Source organism: Scatophagus argus, chromosome 4 (genome assembly GCF_020382885.2).
Source record: "Scatophagus argus isolate fScaArg1 chromosome 4, fScaArg1.pri, whole genome shotgun sequence".
NCBI lineage: Eukaryota > Metazoa > Chordata > Actinopteri > Scatophagidae > Scatophagus > Scatophagus argus.
Window position 1 is genome coordinate 15,435,065 of NC_058496.1, and position 25,969 is coordinate 15,461,033.

The 25,969-nt window shown below is 39.6% G+C and overlaps 1 long non-coding RNA gene across 2 annotated transcripts in view; it reads left to right on the top strand.

Annotated features, from left to right (window-relative positions):
- Positions 1-25,193, top strand: part of LOC124057309 — a 63,344-nt gene extending 38,151 nt beyond the window's left edge. The window contains exons 4-5 of one of the 2 annotated variants that reach the window (XR_006843092.1): positions 24,389-24,544; positions 24,758-25,193. This is a non-coding gene — a long non-coding RNA (uncharacterized LOC124057309). Of the gene's footprint in view, positions 1-24,388 lie in introns of both variants that reach the window. The other variant, XR_006843091.1, reaches the window with a different exon arrangement.
- The last annotated feature ends 776 nt before the right edge of the window (positions 25,194-25,969 follow it).

The following is a 25,969-nucleotide window of genomic DNA, read 5'->3' on the forward strand; positions in this document are numbered from 1 at the left end:
AATATCAAATATTAATTAGTGCAGCTGCTCACTCCCTTTTTTGATTAGCTTGAGCACCTCCTCACCATCAGAGAAAGTTTGTGAGTAAGGATGACACAGCAACATTACAGTCTTCTTTTTTGTCATCACTTGTTCTACAAAGTGGCCTTTTATGTTTTGCTAATTAGTTTTTAAACATTGTGTGAAATGTCTAAATTAATCTCCATGTCCTGGTCCACTTAAAATATTCACTCTCTGTTCCTGTATTCATGAACAGTGATGCATACCGTTAGTGTCATATGATAAGATAAGCTGCTACTTCAGATTCACTTCTTCCACCTAAGGGGACCTTTCACACCATTTACTTTCCCAAGACATCCTGATCAGCTCGTTATTGATTTGGGCAGTGTGCTTGGTGGAGCCATGCACCACAGATATTCACACCTTTACATGACTTTGCAATGCACAATTTTGCTGACCTGGCTTTCCTTTCGTGTAATTTTAACATTGAAGCAACGTTCAGGATTCAGGTGTTCATGTGTTAGACAGACATACTCAGCATAGTCTCTGAAGTTGAGCAAAATATGAAGACTTCAGGAAAGAAAGAAGGATCCTTTTTTTGCACATTAAATTTTAATGACAAAAAAAAAAATTGCCTAATTTCCTAATTTATTTATATATTTATTGTTATTTATATGTTGGACCACATGTTTTTGGGCCACACGTATTGATGCTGTGGATAACCTTGCTTGTAAGCTTTCTGATAATCAGGCAGTCAGGGAAGATAAAGATACCTGTGTCTTTAGATGGAGTGTGAGTCAGAATAGGTCCGCCATGGGGGCTCTTGTCTCCTGAATGGTTGGTCATTCTGTTTAATCAAACCTCATCCTAACACTCTTCCATACGTCTTGATTGATTGACATGATTTACTTCTGATGAAATGTTCTGACTGCATGTTCTGACGTTAATGCTTCATTTGAATCGCAGAACCACATTGAGGGTTTTTAGGGCTCCAGATTTCAGAATTGCTTTACTGTTTCACTGCTTAAGACCAAACCCAAATCCTGTTTTCCCCCCAACACAGATCTGACTGACCTTGAGAGATTAACCTCTCTGTGAACTTCATGTTATGCTCTGTTTCTACATGCTTTCCATGTCTCAAAAAGCCATTTTCATCTCAGGTAACAGAGGAAGTGTTATTGTTGTTTTGATGATTACACCAGCAAACAGCCGGTTTTCCTCCAACAGTCCATTACCTGGCAGAAAAAAGAGCACTGAGGATGTATCCAGCTGTGATGATAGCTTCAAATTGTGATTTACATTTTGCTAAGACACACACAGTCACACATGTGACAGGAAATTATTGACTGTGTAGACTGGGACCAGATGCTAGTAACATGTGCTGGGGTGTGTGTGTATTTATCATAGTGAGAGTGTGTATTGTGGGGGGCAGCTTAATGAGGCTTTGTAAACCAGGGGAGCCAGGAACGGATAAGGTGTGTGTGTGTGTGTGTGTGAGAGAGAGAGAGAGAGAGAGAGAGTGGGAGGAGTCCCTTTGCAACACTGTCACCTTGTCCAAATGGACCATTTTCAGTCCTCTTTCAAACACACACACACACACACACACACACACACAGGGAGACTCTCTCCCTAGATGCACAGCTAACAACAGCAGGATCACAGTAGGAAAACGTAACAGGGATCTGAAGCAGGAAGGGAGAACAGATGGAAGGAAACATTACACATAAGCACACGCACGCACACACACACTGACCCCCTTCTGACTCCCTCACTGTTCAAAACTTGCAGCCTTGTCACAGGCTTTAGCTGATAGCATCTACCTTCTTGTGTGTGTGTGTGTGTGTGTGTGTGTACTACCCCCATACAGCTGTCATTGTGCAGGTTGCAAAGGCACCTTTTACAAGACAAGATGCTTCCCATAGTCTCACCATATGTTAGCTCATTCCAACTCAGTGTCCATGTGTCATGTTAAAGTCATGTACTGATGTAGCTGTGACAGCCTCATTTTTAATGCTAGTCTAATAGAAAGTGTTTAGCAAAAAGAGGTTTATTGCCTTTTGTTTAGCTGTGTATTGTGTTATATTGTAGTAATTCAACTAAGATGGTGACTTTTACTGAAAAAAGCCGAATGCCTGAATTATACTTTTTAATATATACATGTAGTTGGACTAAATTCAAAAATGTCTCTAGTGTAACAGCTTAAGCTCCCTAGAGAAACAAGCAGAAAAATACAAAATAAATTGTCTCCATTTATTTTGTGTTTGTATTAAATTACTGCTCTCGATAAATAACTTTTGGAGTCAGCAATAAAAACCACAGAGTCATATTTTGGCCAAAGTCTCTTGACCACTCAGTGGTGTCTGAGAACGCTTTATTATTCATTATTATTATTCAGGTCATTTGGTCATGAAAAAGAGAGGCATGATTATTTTTTTAGAAAACTAAAAAGTGAATTAAAAAAAGGTCAAATTAAAATATTAAAATCTTTGAAATAAGATAAGATAAGATGAGCTTTATTGATCCCGCAGTGAGGAAATTCACTTGTCGTGGCAGCTCACAAGAACAGAAGAAGAGGGCACCTGTTCCTTAACTGCTCATTACAAATTCCACATTATATGAATACGCAAATATTTTTCATTTCAAGTTTGTCTGCTTTACACAAGATGTCTCCTATTTCACTGTCCATTGTCAGCGTATGTGCACTGGAGACGTGGAGTTTCCACATCATTCTTTTGGATGCTGAAAATTGGACCATGATTGGCTTGCGCACTATTTGTGATGTAACAAATCAGGCTTGTAAGCTCCACCCCTTAAAGTCAGATTTTCAATGAGCACAAAAAAAATGAAAGCAAAAATTGCATTACAGTGTCACACGCTGCATGTGCATTATTCTACACAGTGAAAAGCAAACATTCAAAAATCTTTCTGCTGTTTAGTGCCGTTCATATCCAGTGGGTTTATCAGAGATTTTTCAGTGACTAGAGTGCTTTATAGAATGGGCAACTGCAGAGTCTGTTGATAATTCTCTATAGAGACCCTTTCAAATTTGGCCCATTCTTAATATTAAAAATATAGACAGATGCAGCTTCAAGGCTTTCTCCACTGATGAAGACTCCCGGATCTCCCCGTGGCTGCCAGGTGACCCATTGTAATAGTATCCTATATGAAAAAAAACACTATATAATAGTGTGGCTACAGTGATAATATAGAAATTTCCAAAAACAAGTCAAGCCTTTATGTTTTCCATAATGGTAACCTAAAGAAAAGATGAGGAAAAAATGTGAATGGACAAAAAAATTACATTTTTGAATGTGGTGAACCCTGACATCCAAATATGTGGGTTACATGCACCTATATTGGTCCTCTGCTTCAGTGTCCTTTCATTTGTTTTTCTTCTTGCCTGACTTTTCCCTTTTTCCCTTTTTCCCTTTTATCTCCCATGTCCCTCCATGGCTAAGTCTTAATGACCAAGCCGTGTGAGCTTGTACACGTTTATGATAATGTGCACAGTAAATAATTGTACATGTTTCCATTGCGTGATGCATTTGTGTGTCAGTGAATGAGAATCAGAGAAAAAAAAAGTGCATTTAAAAGTAAGTATTTTCAGTTGTCTGCCAGAACCACAGTACTGTGTGTGTGTGTGTGTGTGTGGGTGCATGTCAGATCCAAATGGTCGTGTCTTTAGGGTCCCAACATTGCCAGTTCCAAACCTACCTTCACACACTTTCTCATAATTCCCTACTCTCTGTCTCTCCTGATTCTTTGCCGCCTTTATCATCAGCTAAAACAAATAGCCTCCCATTCCCCAGACAGACATACACACATGCACACTGCAAATCATTCTTGTGAGGACCGATCGGTGATGAACATTAATTCTGCAACCCTTTAACCCCAAAGTACATTAATTACTTTTGCCCATCTTTACCCTAACCCTTTTTCTGACCCACAGACCTCATATTAGTCATGTCTGTTAAGATGAAGACTCATAAAAACTCATTTTAGAAAACTTGCTCTAATATCTGTCCTCACAAGGATAGAAGTCCAAAAAAGCACATACACATACCGGTGAGAATCATTTCTGTGTGTAATTTTTCCCATTCGCTGCCGGTGGAGCAGGCTGTTTGATTGGTTGCTGCAGTGATAGATGCCTGGCCAGTTTTCTGATTACTACAATCTTCGATCTCCAGGGCCCAACATAATCAGAATAAATGTCCCCTACTGTAGAGGGAATAAAGTGTGTGTGTGTGTGTGTGTGTGTGTGTGTGTGTGTGAAAGGGTGACACAGGGGTAGATGAGAAAATAGGTATGAGTGTGTGTTGTGACAGGGTGGTGCAAGTGTTTGTACAAGAGTGAGTGACAGATGGTCTGTAGTGTGTAGCATTGATGTAGCAGGACAAATTGATTTTGGTTTGTTTTTGGGTACACCCACCCTCACACTGTGTATTTTCTTTTCTTGACACAGTCAGGTGTTTTTGTTTTATGTCACCTTAGGAATTTTTTGTTTTTGACAAATTCTAATCTTTTTTGTAACTTTCAGAACAAAGCAGATGATAGCAGTTCTCATGACCATTTTGAGCACTTAAATAAAACAATATAGTGATGTGATTAAAAACAGTCGTGATCAATCATATATGATCGCAAAAAATACATACATCAATTTAATATATGTACAAGTACAAATGTGTCTTTGGCTAAAGAGGGCAGCTTGGCTTTAAAGCAAGAGGTGAGACAGAAGAAGAAAAATACTTCTAAGTATTTTTAAGTTTAAAATCTGAGTAAAATTTCAAACTGTGGCTAATTCCTTTCTTCCAGTCATCGCTTGCAGAACAAACTCACTGTTTGTTGTTGTTACGCAGTTTCGAGCTCATTTATCACAGGCCACGAGTTAATTTTGTTATCCACTCACAAAATGTTGAGGAAATTGCTGAACTGTCAGCTCTTTCTCTACAGGCATTGAAGGAAGCTGGTTACCATGCCAGATGACATCCATCATCAGGAAACGTGAATTGCAAGTTGAAAATACACAACTTGAGACCCCCTCCTATCCACCAGAAGTGTTTTTTATACATTCAGAGAGAAATTTACAGGCGGAAGATAAGACAGGAGAGCTTAGTGGTGCTCTTCTAGCATTACTTTTGTTTTGGTTACGTGCAGGTTCATAATAACTCTCTGCATTACACAAAACATTAAAAAAAGCATAACTATCTGATTATGAAGATAATTGTCACTGAGTGTTTTATAAATGACTTACACAAAACACGATCATGGTGTAAGCTGTAATTTTTCCATATTCTCATATTGGTGTGTTATTTAATGTCCTACTTTTAACAGTGATCTTTTTAAGCAACAATTTAATGGTGTCAAACATGCCACCTAAACACAGAAACACCTCTGACCCACCCTTTTTAGATTTCATTCCAGCCCCTTGCATCGCATAGATCAGGCTTTATTAAATCAATGTTTATTAGCCTTGAATTGACTGTGGTGTCAACCTAAACATATTGAATTGGTCAAGATATTGGAGTGTCCTCCTTATCACCTCAGTATTTATGGCATATGAATGAATAATGGATAATGGGAGTCAGTGGTTAAAACAAGAAAGGTTGCAGATTTCATTCTTATTTTAAATAACATGCATTTATACAATCACTTTCAAAACATTAATTGCAAAATGCGACAATATGATAATGCACCAATAAAATATGTTTAAGGACAATAATGAAATAATATATTCCTTCAGGCAGGCTTAAATCAAGCTCATCCTAAAGCCTAAAGAATTTACAATTTGCCCTGTCTTATAAGAGGTTTGAAGGTCAGGACATACGTTCAGGCGCCAGGCTCAAACATAAAAGTAATCAATAAAGTCTTAATTTAAAATGCAAACGTTGGCAGTGTCAGGTGGCATGATGTGTTCCCTCATTGTGGACTGAGTGTGAGAACTGTGGCTGGAGCATTTTGCACTAACTGAAGTCTAGACACTCAAATTCTCAGGAAAAAAAAAAGAAACATTAAGAGCTTCTTGTTGTTTCCAGCATATACAGAACTAATAGCCTGCCATACCTGTCAACTGGCAAAGCTAACTGCACTGTGCACTGTGCATATTTGTGTGCATGTGCATTAATGCCAAGCCCCTGTGTGCACCCGCATTTGTGTATGGGTTTAATTAAGACAACAAAATCGATACTGGAACCATCTTTTTGAAAGTGTTTCTCACCAAGACCTTTGGGAGCATCAGAAGAAGGGGAAGGGAGCAACAGGGAGTAGCAATATATAGGAAATAATAATGTAATTTAGTATTGATTCCTCTATAATTGATTTTAAGAACTCAGTGAATCTTTTAAGATGGAGAAATCAGCATATTTTCAGCAACCCACATACCATTTAAAGGTTTTTACAGTCAACCAGGCTGTCTCTTCAAAACATTAAAGGTTCCACACGCTTCCATTTTCCAAGCAGAAACTTGCAGCTTTCATTCAGTATTACAAATTTAGCAGCATGAGGGTCCTCATGGATATTTTAAAGCGATAACTGAAATGTTATTTTAATTTCAGTTCTGCTTTAAACATTAGCCATGGGGGAAAGGAAGAAAACAAGAACTGAGAGGACAGAGGGAAGATTGCTTGTTGAGGGTGAGGGTGAGCAACAAAAGTTTTTTTTTGTTGTTGTCAAGGGCTCAAGAAGCAGAGCTATTTCAAGACTGACTATGTAACTGCATTTACAGGGTTGTTTGGTGATTCATTTTGTGGGAAGAAAGAAAAAAAAAAACAATTCGCACAAGCAACATAGAGCGCATGCTTCCGCCAGAGCCGATAGTCCTCTCTTCTGTGCAAATCTGTAAGCTCAACCACTGTATGTCTGGATATATTTCCAGAAGTATTTATTTATTATCTCAACATGTTGTGCATGGCTGAAGCACCAGCATCAACATCATTTAGAATCCACTAGAAGAGTGTTGTATCTGCAGAGAGCCTGTATTGTCTTCTTTTTATTAATACCATTATTTTTGCTGTGTTGGGGATGTTTCTGAACATCATCTGCTAGGTAGTGGGCTTGTAGCCCCCGGCCAATAACAGTATGTAGGTTGATGTTAGGGTTAGGTTAAGGTAAGGGTTAGGATTAGGCAAGTAATATTTATTGTTATGGTCAGGTGGTGGTTAAGCTTCCTAGAAATGAATGTAAGTCTATGTAATGTCCCCAGAAGTGATGGAAATTGTTATTCGTGTCCACCTGTCCACCAGATGCCATCTGACTGTGATCCTTCCCCTCACCTGAGCTTCATGTCCATCTTTCCACCTGCACCTCATTCTATCCAAAGTACATCCGATCATCTATTTTGTTCCTGTTATCTGTTCTAGATTACTTGGATTTTGAACTGCTGCCTGTATATTGCCTGCCTGCCTTGCCCCTACGGATTTGTTTACCCTGCCTTCCTCATGTCTGCCTTACAATGCCATAAATCTACACTCTGCTGCAATAAACCAGTGAACGGTCTGCCCCCTTTCTGACTGCGCTTTGGTCCGACCCCTGTCACCTGTATTTATTGGACATGACAATTTGCACTTAATCTATGAAAAAAAAGCCAAAATTTTATTGCTGTGCCGGCATGTAGTTATTTCTTACTGTACATTCAATTTCCAACCGTACTACATTCAATTTTCATGCACTTCTGAACGCTCGCCCATACACATCAAATGATTTCAGAATGCAAGTGTCCAGCGGCAGTGGGAAAACTTAAAGTAAAAGGGTTACACTTAAGAACTCTGATGTCAATAAACTGTTTCAGCTTCTATAATCAATGCTCCTCCTGGTGGATAGATAAAACATTGCACCTGCATTCACTGAGTCATCAAGGGAGATTACATATCAACCAAGTGCATGGTGCAGTGCGTGGACCCAGCTGGGGATCAGCCATCGGGCAGCCCAGGCTCTGTCATGACCCACTCAGTAACTTTAGATTGCTGTCACTTTATGAACCACAGTGTTGGCAGAGAGAAATGAGGAATGAGAGAATGAGTGTTGGGGGAAGGTGAGGGAGGGAGGGAGTGTGTGTCGTAAAAGAACTTTTGTGACATTAGTGTGTGTTGGTCATTGCTGCTGGTGTTATCCATATGCCCAATAAGGAGTGTGAAAGGAGGTACTTATGTGGATGTGTGTGTGTGCAGAAGAAAGAGCACAAGAGAGGGGAAACGAGTGTGTGTGTGTGTGACAGCGACTCTAATTGCTCTTCACCTCTACTTCAAAAGCTTTTAGCCTGGTCAGCACTCACCCAATCAGAATGCCCACAGAAAAGAGCAAGTCAGTGAGCAGAAGAGAGTCAAGTCAAGGCAAGACTGTCTCTCCACTAACTGGATTACCTTCACACTCTCTCTGTCATACTGTGCTGAATACTGTGGCGCGCAACAAAAATTAACTAAATAAAATGACAAATATGGTCACTTTGTAGTGTTTCTGTTGCCCTCTTCTGTCCCTACAGCCTGAAAACTGATTGGTTTCATTGTGAATTTTCCTTTTTGCATGTTTTGTTTTGGGGGTGGGGGGTTGGTATTCCTCTCACCACTCCCTGTCCTCCTTCTCCTCCTCCTCATCATCATACTTTCACAGCACTCATTTCATTTGCATTGATAAGTATGTTTCTCAATTTGGGGAATAAAGAATAAGTGTCGTACACTGCCTCCTGCTATCTAGACGCAGCTGTGAATAAGCCAGCTACAAAGCTGGAATAAATGCGTTTGCAATTACAGAGGAGAGAGGGAAAAAAAGAAGACAGAAAGCTTCAGCTGTCAGCGAGATATGTGTGCGCCTCATCTCTTTCTCTCTCGCTTGCACAAATTCAAAGATGCTTCACTCTGTATCACTGTCAGAAAATAAACAAAATTGCCAAAGAGGTTTACATTTACAATACTCAGTGATAAAGAATACACCCATATCAAAATAATGAGATTTTTGCAATGACCTTTCAGTCAATCCACCATCTGTCACTGAAGAAATTCAAAAGGTGTGGAAATATGACTGCTGGAGTGTTTTGTATTTTCCATGTGCTTTTCTTTTCTCCCCTGCCACAAACAGACAGTGAAAATGACACTTGCAAGCTAACAGCACATTCCAACACATCAACTGTGCTCAGCTAGCTATGGCAGAGACACTTGGCCTCAGTTTCAAACAATACATGGTTCTTTTTCAGAGGAGATGTTTTGATGTGTCACAATAGGGGAAGCACAGGTGTTTATAATAAAATGATTAATAGCTGGATTTCATGTAGCTGCTTCAATTTCATGGTCCTGATATTGGCCCACCGTCACACTGTCATGGCTTATCTGGACTGTGTAATATAAGCGATTGTTACTGTTTGTAGTAACAGTGTTGTGCTAATGACATCACTCTAAGGCTGGCGATGTATGTCTGTCTGTCGGTCCACCGTTTTGGTCCAAATTACTTTTGTACAGACATTCATTGTCCCCAGAGGATGAATCTCATGATTTTGATGATCCTCTAACTTTTCTTTCCCTGTTCCAGTAGTATAAAATGACAGATTTTGCACTGCTTTTGGATCTTCTAATATTTAATAGGATGCAGGATGACTGACAAGTTGATATTTTAATGTTAAATAAGGGTTTTGATTTGGTATTTCACATGGTTAAGTGACTGTCCTGATTCTATTTTGACAGTTTATTATGAACAAAATTACATCATTGCAGCCATTTTAATATCATACTAACTGAGTTACAAGAAGGTTAAAATTGTGGCATGAGCTTAAATCAAAATATTTGGGCCTCACATTCTGGCAAAATTACCAATTTGTATAAAATTTGAACTTCTGGTTCCTCATCTCACACCATCATCATGTCAAATTTGTCATTTTTGACCACATACATACAAAACTAATGACATTCTCCTCAGACTCAGCTGTACTTTATGTGTAGCACTAATTAGCAAATGTTACAATAAACTAGCATGGTGGACGTCGTGGTCTCAGGTTGTCATTACTCATTTCTAATTGGTTGCCAAACTTCAAGGGGATCTCACATAATAAGAAGCATTCTGTTGGCAGATGCTAGAAGAAAGAAGGGGATTGTGGTCATGCTGACATGCAGGCAAGAAGAAACTTTTTGTTGGGACTGATTTTTTAACTGAAGTGAACCGGAACCAATGCTGAACACAGTGTGTAGTTAGTAGACACAAGAAGACCATCTCACAACAATGACCCAACAATGAACTCAGGTTATATCAGAAACTAGAACAATCCTAAACCTAGCGCTGGTTCCACTAAAAGTTTGAATACTTAAGAATCCTGAAATTAGTTTCTGTAAATTACATTTTGCTGCTGAAACTAAAAATAAAACCGAACTTATTCTTGTGTCACCACCAATGACACGCAAACTGCACCCATTCACACACACTTTACAAAAGATTTTTTTTTGTTAAATCCACTTCAGTATCTCATAATCAGCTTCTAAATTCTTCCACGGCTGTGGGCTTTCACTCGATAACTATGAAGTATACCTTTTTCCACTTTTCCAATTTATCCTTTGATAAAGTTGCCTTCGTAAAAGCTCATTCCCCCCCGGTCTAACTGTTTTCTCCACAGGATTAGATTACCAATCTAACACCTACACTCCTACATCCACCATTTTCTCTCTGGATCTTCACCTCAGCTTTTTCTGTTCTCCATCTCCCTCCCTCCCTGTCTCTCTCTCTCTGTCTCTCCCCTCTCCTCTTCAAATCTCCATCTTATTTTTCTTTCTCTGCATTCTTTTTGGTTATTCTCTCTTTTTCATCACCTCCAACTCTCCACTGATTAAGAAAAAAGAGAAAAACGAGATTTGTATGAAGGAGAAAGAAAAACAGTTGTTAGATCGGTGGGAAAGTTCAATTAAATTGCTGGCCTCTGGGCTTTTGTGTTGGTGTGTAGATGCGTAGGCGTGTGCACACCTGTGTGTTTATGGTTGAACATGCTTCTGTGGGGTATGAACCGTAGTGTGCATGTGTGTGTGTGTGTGTACACACTTGTATTAAAATGTGTGTGGGTATGTGCACTTTCTTTGCATCTTTCCTGGTGTGCGTTTCAGTCTCAGTTCTCCAGGATTAGTTTTTCCTCCTTAATCAAGTAAGAGAGAAGCCCATAGGTAATTACAGCTTCTCTCCAGAAAAACAACAACTGGGTTTCTGCTTTCCTGTTGGACTCCATCAAGGGCAAATGAAGTCACAGTTAGCTACAATTTGAAAGGACGAACAAAGTCACAAAGTTGTTTCTGTCATCCTGCAGCATGACATGAAAAGAAGAGACGTTCAGTTGAATTGTGTTTTGCGTGTAGGGAGGTTGTGATGTTTCTCGCCATATAAAATTGGTCATTGGTCATAATCTAAATTTTGGCGTCGTTCTCATGGTTTAAAAAAATTGTTTATTTGTCTGTTTTCATGTAGATCTGTTGTCCTTCTATTTTGGCTATAATAAATAAGATGAAGAACTGCTTGGCAGGTCCTCATTCATGACTGCCACTCAATATTTAAAGGCACTGAAAACCTGTTTTCTCTGTTACCATTGTACATTAGTGAGGGCCTTCTGCAGGAACACACAGGTTAGAAGTTACAACACTGCTTTCAAAATTGCTAAAACACATTCAGAACAGAACAATGGTACATTTTGGTGCATTTCTGCAGTAACCATACAGACATATATAGAAAATCTTAACATAACACTACAGTCTTGTTACATGTACTTGAGAGATATACTTGTGAATGCTTGATTGTTGTTGTTTTACCATTTTCCTCTTCAAAAGATTTGTTTAAACTGGTCCTTTTGTCTCAGCACATCTAAGCAGTGTGCTCAGGAAATGCCTCTGGTAACAGAATTTCAAGTACGAGATTGATGTAAATGTAAAACTCCAATGAGGGACTGACAATGCAGCACCAGTCACCAGAATAGTAATTTTATTTGCAAGTTTTAAAATACAGAGTTTCTGCAATTATTACTCTTCTGAAATCTGCATTTCTGTCATTTTTTTCATTAGTTTCTAAAAAGATATTCACGGTTTTTGGTGTAGTTACAATGACTGACAGAAAGTGGATGAAGGAGGAGGTATGATGTGAGCACAATTGTGTGTAGTACTGACTAGGGTACTAGGGTTTAATATGACGTCGGCCTACCCTTTGCAACTACAACAGCTTCAACTCTTCTGAGAAGGCTTTCCACAGACCATTCTTCCAGAAGCGCATTTGTGAAGTCAGATACTGATGTTGGACGAGAAGGCCTGGTTCGCAGTCTTCGCTTTAATTCATCCCAAAGGTGTTCTATTGGGTTGAGGTCAGGGCTCTGTGCAGACCAGTCAAGTTCTTTCACACCAAACTCGCTCATCCATGTTTTTATGGACCTTGCTTTGTGCACTGGTGTACAGTCATGTTGGAACAGGAAGAGGCCATCCCCAAACTGCTCCCACAAAGTTGTGAAATCTCTTGGTAGGCTGAAGCATTCAGACTTCCTTTCACTGTAAGTAAGAGGCCAAGCCCAGCTCCTAAAAAGCAACCCCACACCTTAACCCCCCCTCCACCAAACTTCACACTTGGCACAATGCAGTCAGACAAGTACCCTTCCCCTGGCAACCGCCAAACCCAGACTTGTCCATCAGATTGCCAGATGGAGAAGCATGATTTGTCACTCCAGAGAACGTGACTCCTCAAGAGTCCAGTGGTGGCGTGCTTTACACCACGGCATCCGACGTTTTGCGTTGCATTTGATGATGTATGGCTTGGACACAGCTGCTTGGCCATGGAAACCCATTCCATGAAGCTCTCTACACACTGTTCTTGAGTTAATCTGAAGGCCACATTAAGTTTGGAGGTCTGTAGCGATTGTTATTTTATGTGGCCTACCACTTTGTGGCTGAGTTGCTGTCATTCCCAATCACTTCCACTTTGTTATAATACCACTGACAGTTGACTGTGGAATATTTAGTAGCGAGGAAATTTCATGAATAGACTTGTTGCACAGGTGGCATCCTATCACATTACCACGCTGAAACTCACTGAGCTCCTGAGAGCGGTCCATTCTTTCACAAATGTTTGTAGAAGCAGTCTGCATGTCTAGGTGCTTGATTTAATACACCTGTGGCCATGGAAGTCTTTGGAACACCTGAATTCAATTATTTGGATGGGTGAGTGAATACTTTTGGCAATATGGTGTAGTTGGTTATAAGCCAAACATGAGCCTGTAGTGATAGCCCTTCCACTTAAACCCTAAACTAAGTGCATAAAATATCTACTTCAAACTGAAATTGATAATACTAAAAAGGATACCAAAATTTTAAACTACATGATTTATTAATGAGTAAACTTTTATACCGTGATTTAGATTGAGTTTTCTGTTGACGTTGCTGCACCTTCCACTGCATAGTTTGTTGGAGAGGAGCAGGAAAGAGAAGGTGTATGTGTGTGTGTGTGTGTGTGTGAGAGACCTGACACACAATTATCCATAATGTCAGAGCTTTTGTGTGTGTGTGTGTGTTTCTGTGCACCTTTTGGCATGTATTTAATAACAGCTCGATCCTTGTATCATCAAGCAACCACTGTTTTATCTGTCTTGCAGGTCTTCAAAGACTTTAATAAGCTTATGTGTTGTCAGTAATTAGCGGCTAATATATGATGAAAGAAGAGCTGCTAATTCCTAATTTTCCCAATGCACTTGCTTTAACATGCGCAGCATCAAGAAAGCAATCAGTGGTGTGGGAGGGAAAGAGAGAGGGGTTGGGGAATGGCTTGTGTTTTCTCAAAAATAGCCCTTTTCAGACAAGGTAATTAATGCAGACATGCCATTAGTTCTGCATTTTGGCCTTCTGATTAATATCTCAAAACAGCCAAATCAGTAAATTTGTACCTAATTTCAGAGGAAGTAGAATCAGAAGACCAATTGTGTTGCATCCCATAATTGATAGAAATTGCCTTATTGTTTAATGCAGCATAACTGATCTAGCAATTTCTTTTAAATCTTTTTTTTTTCCCATGGAATATTGACTGAGTCATCTTGTCTATTTTTCTCAGCAATCCAAGATCTTTCACACGATTACTGCATTTTCACATGATGCTACATTGTACTGTGTTACTATATCAAATAAATAAAATAAATATATATCCATTTCACAGCTTAAAAAAAGAACAACAGCAACAGCACACACACACACTCACATACACCTCAATGGGAGTGTTCTCCTGCTGTCAACAACTTCCTGTTGTCTTCCAAAAATGATTTATGATTTATATAATCATCAGTATGTTCACTTGGTGAATTAGATTCTAGTACTTGAAATGAATTTACCAGTTCAGCAGGGTCAAAGTGCAGCATCAGCTACAGAGCAGCACATCCTGAGCTGCAGAGGATTCACTGTCTTGCTGAAGGATACTTCAAGAAGGACATGCACCCGCTGTCAAGGTGTGTTGAGCGCAGGTTTTCCAGTTGAAGGTCAGCCCTCTTAATCTTTGCCTCCACTGTAAATCCCTACCAGGGCAGGATTAGGATTGGGAGATCAACATGGGATATGTAACCAGACCACTGACAGGGCAGAGGGAGCCAGGCACAGGTGCATGTGAAATGGCGAGGCTAATTTTGCACTTATGATGTTTTAAGTATGACACGGTTATACTGTATACATAAGAAGAAGAAGAAGAAGAATCAGCTTTATTGACAGTATATATATTTTTACGTACACATACTGAATTCGTCTTCTGCATTTATCCCATCCTTAGTTGAACACACAAGCAACACCTGGCAAATTACATGCAGTGAAACACACACAGGAGAAGTGGGATGCATTCAAGCGCCCGGGGAGCATATTGTGGGGTTAAGTGCCTTGCTCAAGGGCACATCACCCATCCGGCTAATGGAGGGGAGGCATTTTTTGCATTAATCACTCCACCACACCCAAATGTTTCCTGCCCGTCCGGTGGAGGAATCGAACCGGCGACCCTCCAATCCAACCTCTAGGCCACGGCTGCCCCCGGGAATAAACAGTAGTGATAGAGGGAGTTATTAAATTACAGTAAATATGCAGCGGAGTGAGTGGTGAGTGTTCAGCTTTATTTTTTGTAAATGTGAAATGTTGGTTTTAGAAGAGATTTCACTAAGTGCACTTCATGCTTGACTCACAGTGGAAGAAAAGTGTCCACATTCATGCAGCAGAACTGGAGATATCATTTTTTACATACATTTTGACAAATTCCTCTGCCGCCTAACATTATTGATAATGCAGCTCGACTGCTAGTGGTTCAGTCTGAGATTTTGGTGTGTTATGCTAATAGTGGTTAATGTAGCCTTGCCACTAAGTTCAAGCGGGTATGAGGAGCAGATGTCCAGACGAGTAAGCTCCCATCTTTCTAATTCCACACGCCCATGGACAAACTTGGAGACCTTCAAGAGCCATAAAATTCATTTTTTTACTTTACACTTCAATTGATGTGTTAAATTTATGGAGTTCCCATTTTAAGCACATGGTCTGCTCCAGCATTTGGCAGCTTTCACACCCATATGAGACCACATTCCATCGTCGATGGAAGAGGCTCTAAAGGTATAGCACATTTAAATGGCCAAAATGTACTTTTACTAAAAGTACTTTTGTATGGTCACCTCTGTGGACACAAGATGTTGGATCAAGAAAGTGATTTGCCCCTTTGTTGGATCAAGAGTGGATTAGGTCAGAAACTCACATCAAATTGTCAGAAGTAGGCAGTGCTTATCAAATGCGAATCAAAATTATTTTACTGAATTGTGTATATTTTTGGCCCAAATGTTTTCAGAAACATAATTTAGTGCATTGTTCAGCTGTAGGCCTAACATCAATGTGGAAGTTTGCAACAAGACTGCCATTTTCTGTCTGCTTCACCACCCAACTGTCACTACATCACTCACTTGCAAGCGTGTTTAGTAGCTGGGTGCACCTTAGTGCATTCCAGTTGTTGTAGATTTTCTATATTTTGGGAAAAAGGAAATACTGCAGCCCTTTTTTCTTAAATTTCTTTGGTTATGTTTGGCAAATTTTCAATTATATTTTGTCCTGCTATAGTCTTGTCTTTGTCCTTGCATAGAAAGCCCAGCTTTATGAAAAGACCATCTACTTGGTGGTGAAACTTTAAAACTGCTAACCACATGTCCGGTCAATCATACTGTCAGTAGTATAATCCTTTTAATAGGAAGAGATGTCTCTCACAGCTGCCACCTGCACATGTCAGTGTTGATAAGCTCCGCCTGTGGCTCTGCCTCCAGGCTGTGATTGGACCACTGATTCTGGTACGGACAGTGAGTGTTTATCTCCGTTCCATTGTAAGTTCCGTTACACCTCCTTTTGAAAGCTAATGACAGAGTTTTTAATTGGGGCAACACTGTTTTCTGTGTTGTCACTTGATTTGCCAAATGGACATTGGTATTGTTTTCAAGTACATCACATCACAGTATTTTTCGATTTTCTTTTATACATTTCAGCTATTAGCACGCTCTGGTTTTCCTGGTTTCCTGGTTCTTTCCACTTCTTTGTCTTTGTGTGACCATATGTGAATGATTTTTATTTTTGAAAAGCTCTGTTTCTTTGTAGTGACACATGCAGTTACAGACTCAACTCACCTGCACCTGATTTTCATTGATTTGAAAGAGGGTCTGACTATGAGCTTTAGGTGAAATTTGCATTGAGTGACTATTATGTGTTAAGTGGTTGGCAAAATGTGTGCCTTTTTTTTTCCTGAAAGTGTCTGAAGACAAACAGAATTCATCAGAGGGTTGTAGCAAGTGTGCGTGTGTGTGTCAGAAATGCTACATTGAATTTAGATTTGTGCACGTCTTAGTCCCCTGAGCCCTGGTCTGGATGTATTTGTTTATTCGATTATGGTCAGACGTTTAATAAGCACTTTTGGGTTGTCCCACCTCTGCATAATGAATTTCTTTGTGGGTTGTCTCACTTCATTGTGTAAACCTGCAGATAAATTCAAACTTGTATAATCCACCAGTCACTGAGGTGGTGATTTTGATAAACATTGTCCCTATTTATGCTTGGACAGTTTCATCCTTTTCAATTATCCTTTTTTTCTGTAAAAAAAGAGAAGGCATTAACATCAAAATTATATTTTCAAATAAACTAAACATTAGGAACTTTGTCATTCCCATAAGGCAGAGCCTGGAAACGATAGTTATAAACAGGGTAGATGAAGCAGATATTTCTCTGTGTGTGTGTTTGTTAGTGTGGAAATGAGCTTAAAGCTTGCCCCCATGGACAGAAAACATGTGCACTCTTTTACATTTTTTATTGATATCAACTAATGAGATGAATTATAGAAAGTACACACATCAAGAGTTTGTGCAAATGGGAAGGCAGGTTTACAGAAGTGTGTTACTGATTCCACTGCCATTAAACAGTATGAGAAACAGCAATGCAGTCTGTTCAGTTCATACCACATACTACACTGCATTTCATACATAGATTAGTCTGTTGTGCAAAGTGTGGAAATATACTTTTAGACATAAGTTTTGATTATACCAAGGATTATTTTGGGTGCAAGGACTGACAACTCTAACAACTTTACCCTGGTGCATTGCTGTTGGTGTTTTGGTGGTTGGTGGTTTTCTTTACGTTCAGTCAGTAGCCATGAAATCAGATTTCCCCAGAGGAAATTTAAGCATGAAACTTGGTCTTTTGCTCAAATAGTGTTTATGAAAGCAGGTTACCGACAAAAACACTTAAGTGCATGTACATACACAGTCTAAAAAGCATTTGGACCAGTAATTCACTTCTCTTCTTTCTCTCTTTCACTTAACGTAACCACAGAGATAAAATGAAGATGTACCCCGCATATAGTTTATTTAAACAGTAGCAGAGCAGATGCTCTCATTTAAACCTACATACTAATGAGCACATCATATTCTTCATAAGAAGAGCTTGCAGAATGTGTGTTTGTGTGTGCATGAGCTGTGCTTGCTCATAACCTTGTTAGCTCCTATCGTCATACCACTGGACCACTTTGATTTATGAGTAGTGCAGTGTAAAATAATGGCATGGTTCTAAAATTAGGGTTAGGGTTATGAAGTGCTCCACGCTATATCTCTTCCTTCCTTTCATACTCTATGAAAAGGGAGCAGGTCACTGCCCTTCAGCAGATTTTTCAAGACTTTTTTCCCATAAAGACGCAATTAAATGGAAGTTTCTTTTCCCCAGCACCTCACCTGCAGTGTTTTTTTTCTCTTAACTAATGGTTGCTTGTGACTCAAGTTACGGAGGAATTTTACTCCTTTAGTCCTTTTCTCCCAAACTCTCAAACAACCACAGCTGTCTCTGAACTAACAGCCCATTACTGCCAAGTTGCTCCACTCAGCCAGCTTGTAGTCCAGTCTGAAGATGGCAGGTGTCACCACAGTATGTGACCTGGTGGGAGTGCAAGGCTGGAAAACTGTAGGATTGGAAGCAGAGATCAGCACAAGGTCATGTCTTTTGGCTCAGCAGGCTGTGGATGGCGTTCACACCATGCTCCGTGGCTCAGCCGATGCACAGGCTGCTGCAGCAGGGCAGTCTAGCTATAAAGATTCTGAGTAGCCCACTCTTAGGAGAGTTCAGGCAAAGTGACAAAGAAAGCGCCACATGCAGTGTCAGTGAAGGTTAACTACCAGGCTGCTCTGAGGGGGATTGGGCCACCTGAGTGTTCAGGGAGTTTGGAGCAATGCACTTCTGTGAGGATGCTTCTAAATGTAAGCATGTTGCTGATGAAAGCGAGGCAGGAGGTCATCACATTTAACAGCTATGAGACACGCCGTGATCCCACCACTGGGCAGGGTTTTCTGCCCTGCAGGAAGGAAGGCAGGGTACAACACTGACCCTTAGACCGCCGGGGGTAGAAGGGTTTACAGGAGGCATTTGAGAGCACTGCTTTCTCCTGTATGGCAGTTAACATACAGCATATGCAGGGCCACGAAATTAAACCACCATGATGTTATCTGATCTGATTATCTGATGTTGTCTGTCAGCACAGATACAGAAGCAGGGAGACCAAGTATTGACATAACTTACTCATGTTTTGCAAGTCCTTCTGTATTTCCTTTGTTAATCTACATTGGTTGATACAAACAAGATTTCACAAACTTAAGACTGCTGAGCGCCTGAATGCACCACACCACAATCATTCAGTCACTACTTTATAATTTTTTAACCATCCAGCTCCAACGATAAAACATGTCCAAGGTAACTGTACATACTGTACAGATGTATGTTTTGTTTCAATATGTGTATATATTCATGTTCTTGCACTTCCACTTTACATTTATGCTCTGTGTGTTCAAGTTCCTGAATGAATAGTGGGTTTGGGTTTAACATTGATTTCTCACTCGAAAACAGCATACTCTCTATGTATATATATATATATATGTATATATATATATATATATATATATATATATGTATATTGCTTTATTATGCATAATTTTAGCCCAATAAAATAAATATGTGTGTACCTATCAGTGTGGGAGAGAAAAGTATGGAGAGAAAGAGGACGACAGCAGGAATATCCGCGTGAGAAAGTGGCTAGATGAAGTTAACACTTTCTAGTGGCAGGAACAGGAACTGATTCACAGAGAGAGAGAAAAAAAAAGTTCAAAATAGAATTTTACATGCATGCAAGCTGAGTCCTGCTCAAAGTCTGATCCTAGATTCCCCCCATGAAGTTGTGTTAAGGACACCCGATAAATGTAAGGTCAGTATTCACTGTCTTTTAAACCCTGTTTTGGTCTCCACTAACTCCAGAAGGAATTTCCCTTCAGGGATAAATAAAGGAATTCTGATTCTGATTCTGATTCTGAAACAACTGTCTCTTTAAAATAAATGCTCCACTATGCTCACTGGCTGGTGATAAACTTTGCCTGCTTGCTGTTAGGTGCTGGTAGCAACAGGTAGCATGCAGTGGCTTTTTCAGGGCTTTTTCCCTGAGAACATCTGAATATTGCATCTGAAAAAGACATTGATAAAAGCAACAAAACCAAACCCAAACAGTAAAACAATGGGCTGTAAAACTAAAATTGGAAAAAGTTGAAAGACGCTGAACCACTTTGTAAAGCTGAGTGGAAATGCAGTGTCGTGTGATACTTTCGAGACCCTTCACATGCATGTACTCATTTCATGAAGTGTTGGTATAAAAATATTGACTGTATTACAGCTTTAACATCAGACTTAGAAGGGCACTTACAATCATGCTGACTATGTTTGTGACAAATTAATTATATTATTTATAGTTCACATTATCTAATAGCACTGGCAGATTATTTTTTTGATGCCACAAAACCAAAAGGCTGTACCATGTAAAAGTCTTTCCATGTATAGGTGCGTATGGTATGCAAATATTTTCAAAGTTTGATTGAATACAGTGATAACCAGTGCTTAATTTAAGTTTTATGCATCTATGATGAATCTCTCATGCATTGATACTGCAGATAACCTTCTTTTGACTTTGAGAGAAATTAATTATTTAATTGTTAACATTCTAGCCTCATCCCTCTGACTTCCACATCATTTCTTTGTGTAAAAAACAAAAAAAAAGAAAGAAAAACATCATTCCTTGACAAATCTTCCTCTTTGGGGTTTGACGGAGAGGAGTTCAGTAGCAGTTCACTAGAAAAAAAAATCTGTGACTCTTCATTGCTTGTAAATTTGATAAAGTCTGAAATCACTTTCTAATGGTGTCATTATTTTAGAAACTTCATCTTCGATTAAGCTGTCTCACTTGGATTGACACGCTCAAATTTAAATTATCACAAGTTGATAGGAATGTATAATAAGCTCCACCTCAGCAGTGTGACCTCGCCGATGACTCCCCCAGATATAAAAACATTTAAAAGTAGTTCTCTCTTACACTCGCTCAAAGACAATATTTCACATTATTTCACTTGCTTTCAATATAACCCCATGTTACTCCAACCAAAGCACTGTCTGGCATCTGTGTCTGCTAATAGGGTCATTAATATTCATATCTTCACAGAGATGAGATGAGAAACACAGTGGTGAGCACGCAATCACACACATAAGAGACAGTACACCCACACCACAAAGAGAAATCAGTTGGTTGCTCAAATATAATTACTTGACTGCTGGCTGCCGTTTAAGACAATGCCAAGATCGATTATTTTTTTCTGTCTTTTCTCAGTATTTCTCTTCATTTTAGTTTTTCCTGCCACTGGATGTTTTCTCCGTCTTTCTCTTTTTTCTATTGCTTTGTACATCCAAACATGATGATGATTTGATTCAAATTGCAAGCGTTTTATTGATGTAATTTTTCATATCAACTATCTCTTAAACATATCTTAACTGCATTGTAAAGTAGGACTGTGTCTCTGCCATAACACATTAGTTTTCAAAACTATGCTAAGAGCCTTATGAAGGCCATGAGAGACAAATCACGTATGTTTTATTTTCACTTAGGCTGCTTCCAAACATATAAAATCCATCTGCTGGAATGGCATAGCTTTGTCAATAAACTGCAAGACTTTGATGAAAAAAAGCAACCTGGATTTATAGCTGAGATTGAAAGGTCACTGTAAACAGTCGACAAAACACTCTCGCCAAAAGGTCTTTTATGCTGATATTCTTGGGCTTTATTTTATATCATCCCAGCAAAGTTCTATTTTATGGCCACAAAAGGTTCAAACAAGCGTAACTTTTTCAAAATGGGAAGTCTTACAGCTAGGCACGACACTGGCCAGTCAAGAATGTGCAAGGGCACATTCGGTTTCACTTCGTCGTTAGGCAGGCAGAAGGCAAAACGACTGTGGCTCTCATAATGTTTCCAAAATTGTTGAATCTCATTATATTGTAAATCTCCGTGCAGTGTTAGTGCTAGTAAACATATGTCACCATTTGGAAACCAACTTTTGTTTTTTTGTTGTTCTTAAAAGGTCTGCTTCTTTCATTTCAAAAACAATGCCACCCACTAACTTCGTTCTGTGTCCTCCTACTTCCATGAAAATCTAATTCTTGGTAATTCAGGCATGACACAAGAACCAGAGTTTAAACATTTTAAGTGACTGGAATAACTGAGGTGGTTATACTGTTCGGCTTATTAGCTGTGTATTTCATGTATTTTTAAGTTTTTAAATCTTCAGTACATTCAAGTGAAGCGGAAGGAAGGCTATATCTGTCAAAACACCACATATTTTAACACGAACCTTCTGGATGTCAAGAGCAATGCAAACTCTCCCGACACATCTCATCTCCCTTTGATGTAATTTGCAAAAACTCACACACTCTGTGTGCATATACATGCCAACATATTTATGGTAAATTTATATGTTTGTATATGCCTGTACAAATACAAAGAGTATGCTTGTGTGTAAATGCGTGCACATCAGAAACAGAATCAGAGTCAGAATCAGGTTTATTGGCAAAGTATGTTCACACATACAAGGAATTTGACTCCAGTTACACTTGCTCTCAGTACCTACATAGAAGAACATAAAACTATAACAAAGTAAAGATAAATAAGAAGTACTAAATAGACAGAGGATAAGTAACAGTGAGATTAGTACAAAGGAATGATACTTCATACTGGGTGGATGGAGGATGGGTGACAATGTATATCAATGGCTTTACAATACTATATACAAATCTTTAGAATCTGTTCCTGAGTCTGGTTGTTTTGGAGTACAGTGTCCGGTAGCGCCATCCAGAGGGGAGAAGTTCAAACAGGTTGTGGCTAGTGTGTGATGGATTTGCAGTGATGCATCATGCTCATTCCTTACAAGTCCTGGATGGGGGATCATTTAACACCAGTCATCTTTTCTGCAGACCAGATTGTTCGTTGCGGTCTGTTCCTATCCTGTTTGGTTGCTGAACCAAACCAGACAATGATGGAAGTGCAGAGAACAGACTGGATTGCTGCTGTGTCAAACTGAACCAGCAGCTCTGGGGCAGGTCAAACTTTCAGAGTTGCCTCAGGAAGAAGATTCTCTGCTGGGCCTTCTTGATGACTGTGTCTTTACTTTAGGTCCTGGGAGGTGATGGATCCCAGAAACCTGAATGTTTCCACCATGGATACAGTGTTGTTGAGTATGGTGGTGGGGGGCCTCCTTCTCAAATCCACTGTCATGTCCACAGTCTTGAATGGGTTAAGCTCTAGGTTGATCTGAGTACACCAGCAGACCAGCTGAGCCATGCACATATAGGCATGTATGTGTGTGTGTGTGTGAGTGTGCAGAGGGATCACACACTGATTTCCTCTTGTCTAAACATGGTGACTATTTACCTTGGAAGATTGGAAACCCCTGTCAGCCATGGTAATCATGATGGTTGCATGCGTGTGTGTGTGTGTATGTGTCAGGTGAGTTTTTGAATATAGCTAAGAAGAGATAAAGCTAAAGAGTGGATAAGAGAGCCACTTACTCAAAATGTTTTCCACCGAAATTGCTGTCAAAATCAACTCATCAAACAACTGATGAGATTAATTTATGATACGAACTGAACTTAGGAGACATCTTTAGCCATGTCCTTGGTAAACAGTTAGTAATACTAACACTAATGTGTTAGCAGGCAGCTGGTCAGTGTTTTTGAAATTATGAATTGTTTTCATTTTAGCCTCAACAAAATTTTCCCCAAATGGATTTACAGTGTTTGCAGTCAAATGCTTCAAGTATTCCATTATAGGCTGACACAGTCCACCGCAACGGTCAGGGATTTTTTCTTTAGGAAAATAAATTTCATGCTGTGGATCCTAGTTTTGATGATTGTTCAAATACCTGGAGGGTTTAATCAGGAACTCACAGAGTGGTTCAAATATTTGGCTTTTTCCCTAACCCTAACCATCTAAGTGAATATTACAGATGACGTTCAGTGAAGTTGGCAGTACCCTGGTCTACAGGTATTCCTTGCTGCATACAGCCCCAACAACCTTTACAATATGGTGTAAATAATTCTGCAAAGCACTTGCTGCTTCTTCCTAAGCTTATCGCTATGAGCACACAGTGAAGACTGAAAGGGACTCAGACAAACCTTGTCAACATTTTCATCAACTCTTATCTTATCTGAACCGTAATGGCTGGACAGTAAGCAGACACTGCCTGCAGAGACTTTAGTGAGAAAATAAACCTTGAAACAATAAAAGTGAGGGTGGACTATGGACAGTCCTACTTTTAACTTTCATTTGTCTACACCAACTCCGGTGGGAAATATTTTTAGCTGCTAATCATTAAATTATGTTCATTAGCTTGTTGCTGTGTGTCATTTAGTGCATGGCACATAGTGACAGTGTGTCTGTCCTTCACAGCTAGGAACAAGAATGATGGGACTGTAAAGCTGTCGCCTATAAAACCAAAACATTGAGCTGAAAGATGATAAAAACCCCTCTCTGCATCTTGGGGAACATTGAAAACTTTTTAATTTTTTTCTTACAGAACAAAGGCGGAGCATTTATTTCACTGGCTCAACTCTCGGGATTCATGATATTCTGGATGTCAAGACCTCCAAATTGGCTTTTAGGTCAGAGAGTGCAGGAGAGCAAAGGAGAGAGAGCACTGAAGTGTTTCTTGTAGGTTGTGAATCCAAACAGGGTGAGTAGAGAGAGAGAGAGATGAGAGGGTAAAAAATTAAAAGGTTTCTTATAGAGAGGGAATTTGATACAAAAAAAGAAAAAAGTGAGAGCGAAATAGAGTTGATGTATTTCCCCGGGGGTGAGAGCTGTCTTTTAGATGACTGTTTGAATATTGTGAATCTGTTCTCTATGGATATCTATCACTTCCCTGTGGATGTGCGTTCCCTACCAGCCGCCATTTATCAAGGTAGACAGACCGGGAGAACGAAGGCGTGGCTGCAAGGCAGATGGAGAGAGAGCAGGAAGAGAAAAGCTTTATTTGTAAGGAAACGCTTTTGAAGACAGTGTGTAAGTAATTGCTTACACAAGACGTGCACTATTAATGCATTATGTGCATGAGATAAGAGCTCTCTGTAATTACACAGATGGAAGCTTGGACTGGTCCAATTCTATCACACCAAAAATGTAAGAAACATCTTGTATCAAATGAATTCAGTGAATGAGAATGATGTTTGAACAATAATGATAATAAAATTCACATCGCTTGACAACTCAAAGTGGCTATCTGATTGCAGAGTTAAATGCTGAATCTGAGGTCATGCTTGCGGCTCTGTTTAGGATAGTCTCTACTACTGGGGGTCCCCATGAGATCTATTGGATTGAACACCACTGGGACAAGTGATCTCCTTTGTCACAGTGTTCTCAGATAGGGGAAGGGGCTGCCTGAGGAAAGAAGGTAGATAGGTAGGTAGCACAATGTCTGTGGCCACCAGTTCCTCACGCATCAACCTCCTCGAGTTGCAGTGGAGGTTTCTGGTTCTTCAACACTCAAAGCCCAGAAAGTCAAAACAACTTCTAATTCATAGACACTGAAGATTTTGAAAGCATGAAAAATCAACTCTAGATAGGAGTCAAACTTCGGTCCCAGCAAGAAAATTAACCACTGAGTTACGCCACCCTTACAGTGTTTATCTGCCAGACTCACAAGATGATTATCAGGCCATTTTGTATCAAGTCTTCCGTAAGAGAAAAGACTCGGGATCGATGGTCAGCAAATACTATCACACGGTAAGAAGGGTTTTGAGATTATATCGTAGTCAGCTTAGTTGAATAGGCAGAATAATCATATGGCATCACACATGCTTTAAATACATTATTATGTTCCACCTGCAGCTTCCTGCGTAGGTCCTGTAATGTGTGCAGCTGGCGTACTCAGGTATCTCAGGAGTCATCAGCATGTGAGGGAGAGAAAAATAGGTCCTAACATTTCAGGAGTGAGGAGGATATTGTCAGTGTGTTTACAGCTGAAAACAAACAAATCTGTCAGATCAGTGTGCTTGTGTGTGTGTGTGTGTGTGTGTGATGCAATACATTTTCAAATAGGATTCTTAGAAACTCTTTTTTTTTTTTTCCTCGGCAGCTTTTGGCAAAAGCTGCTTGATAG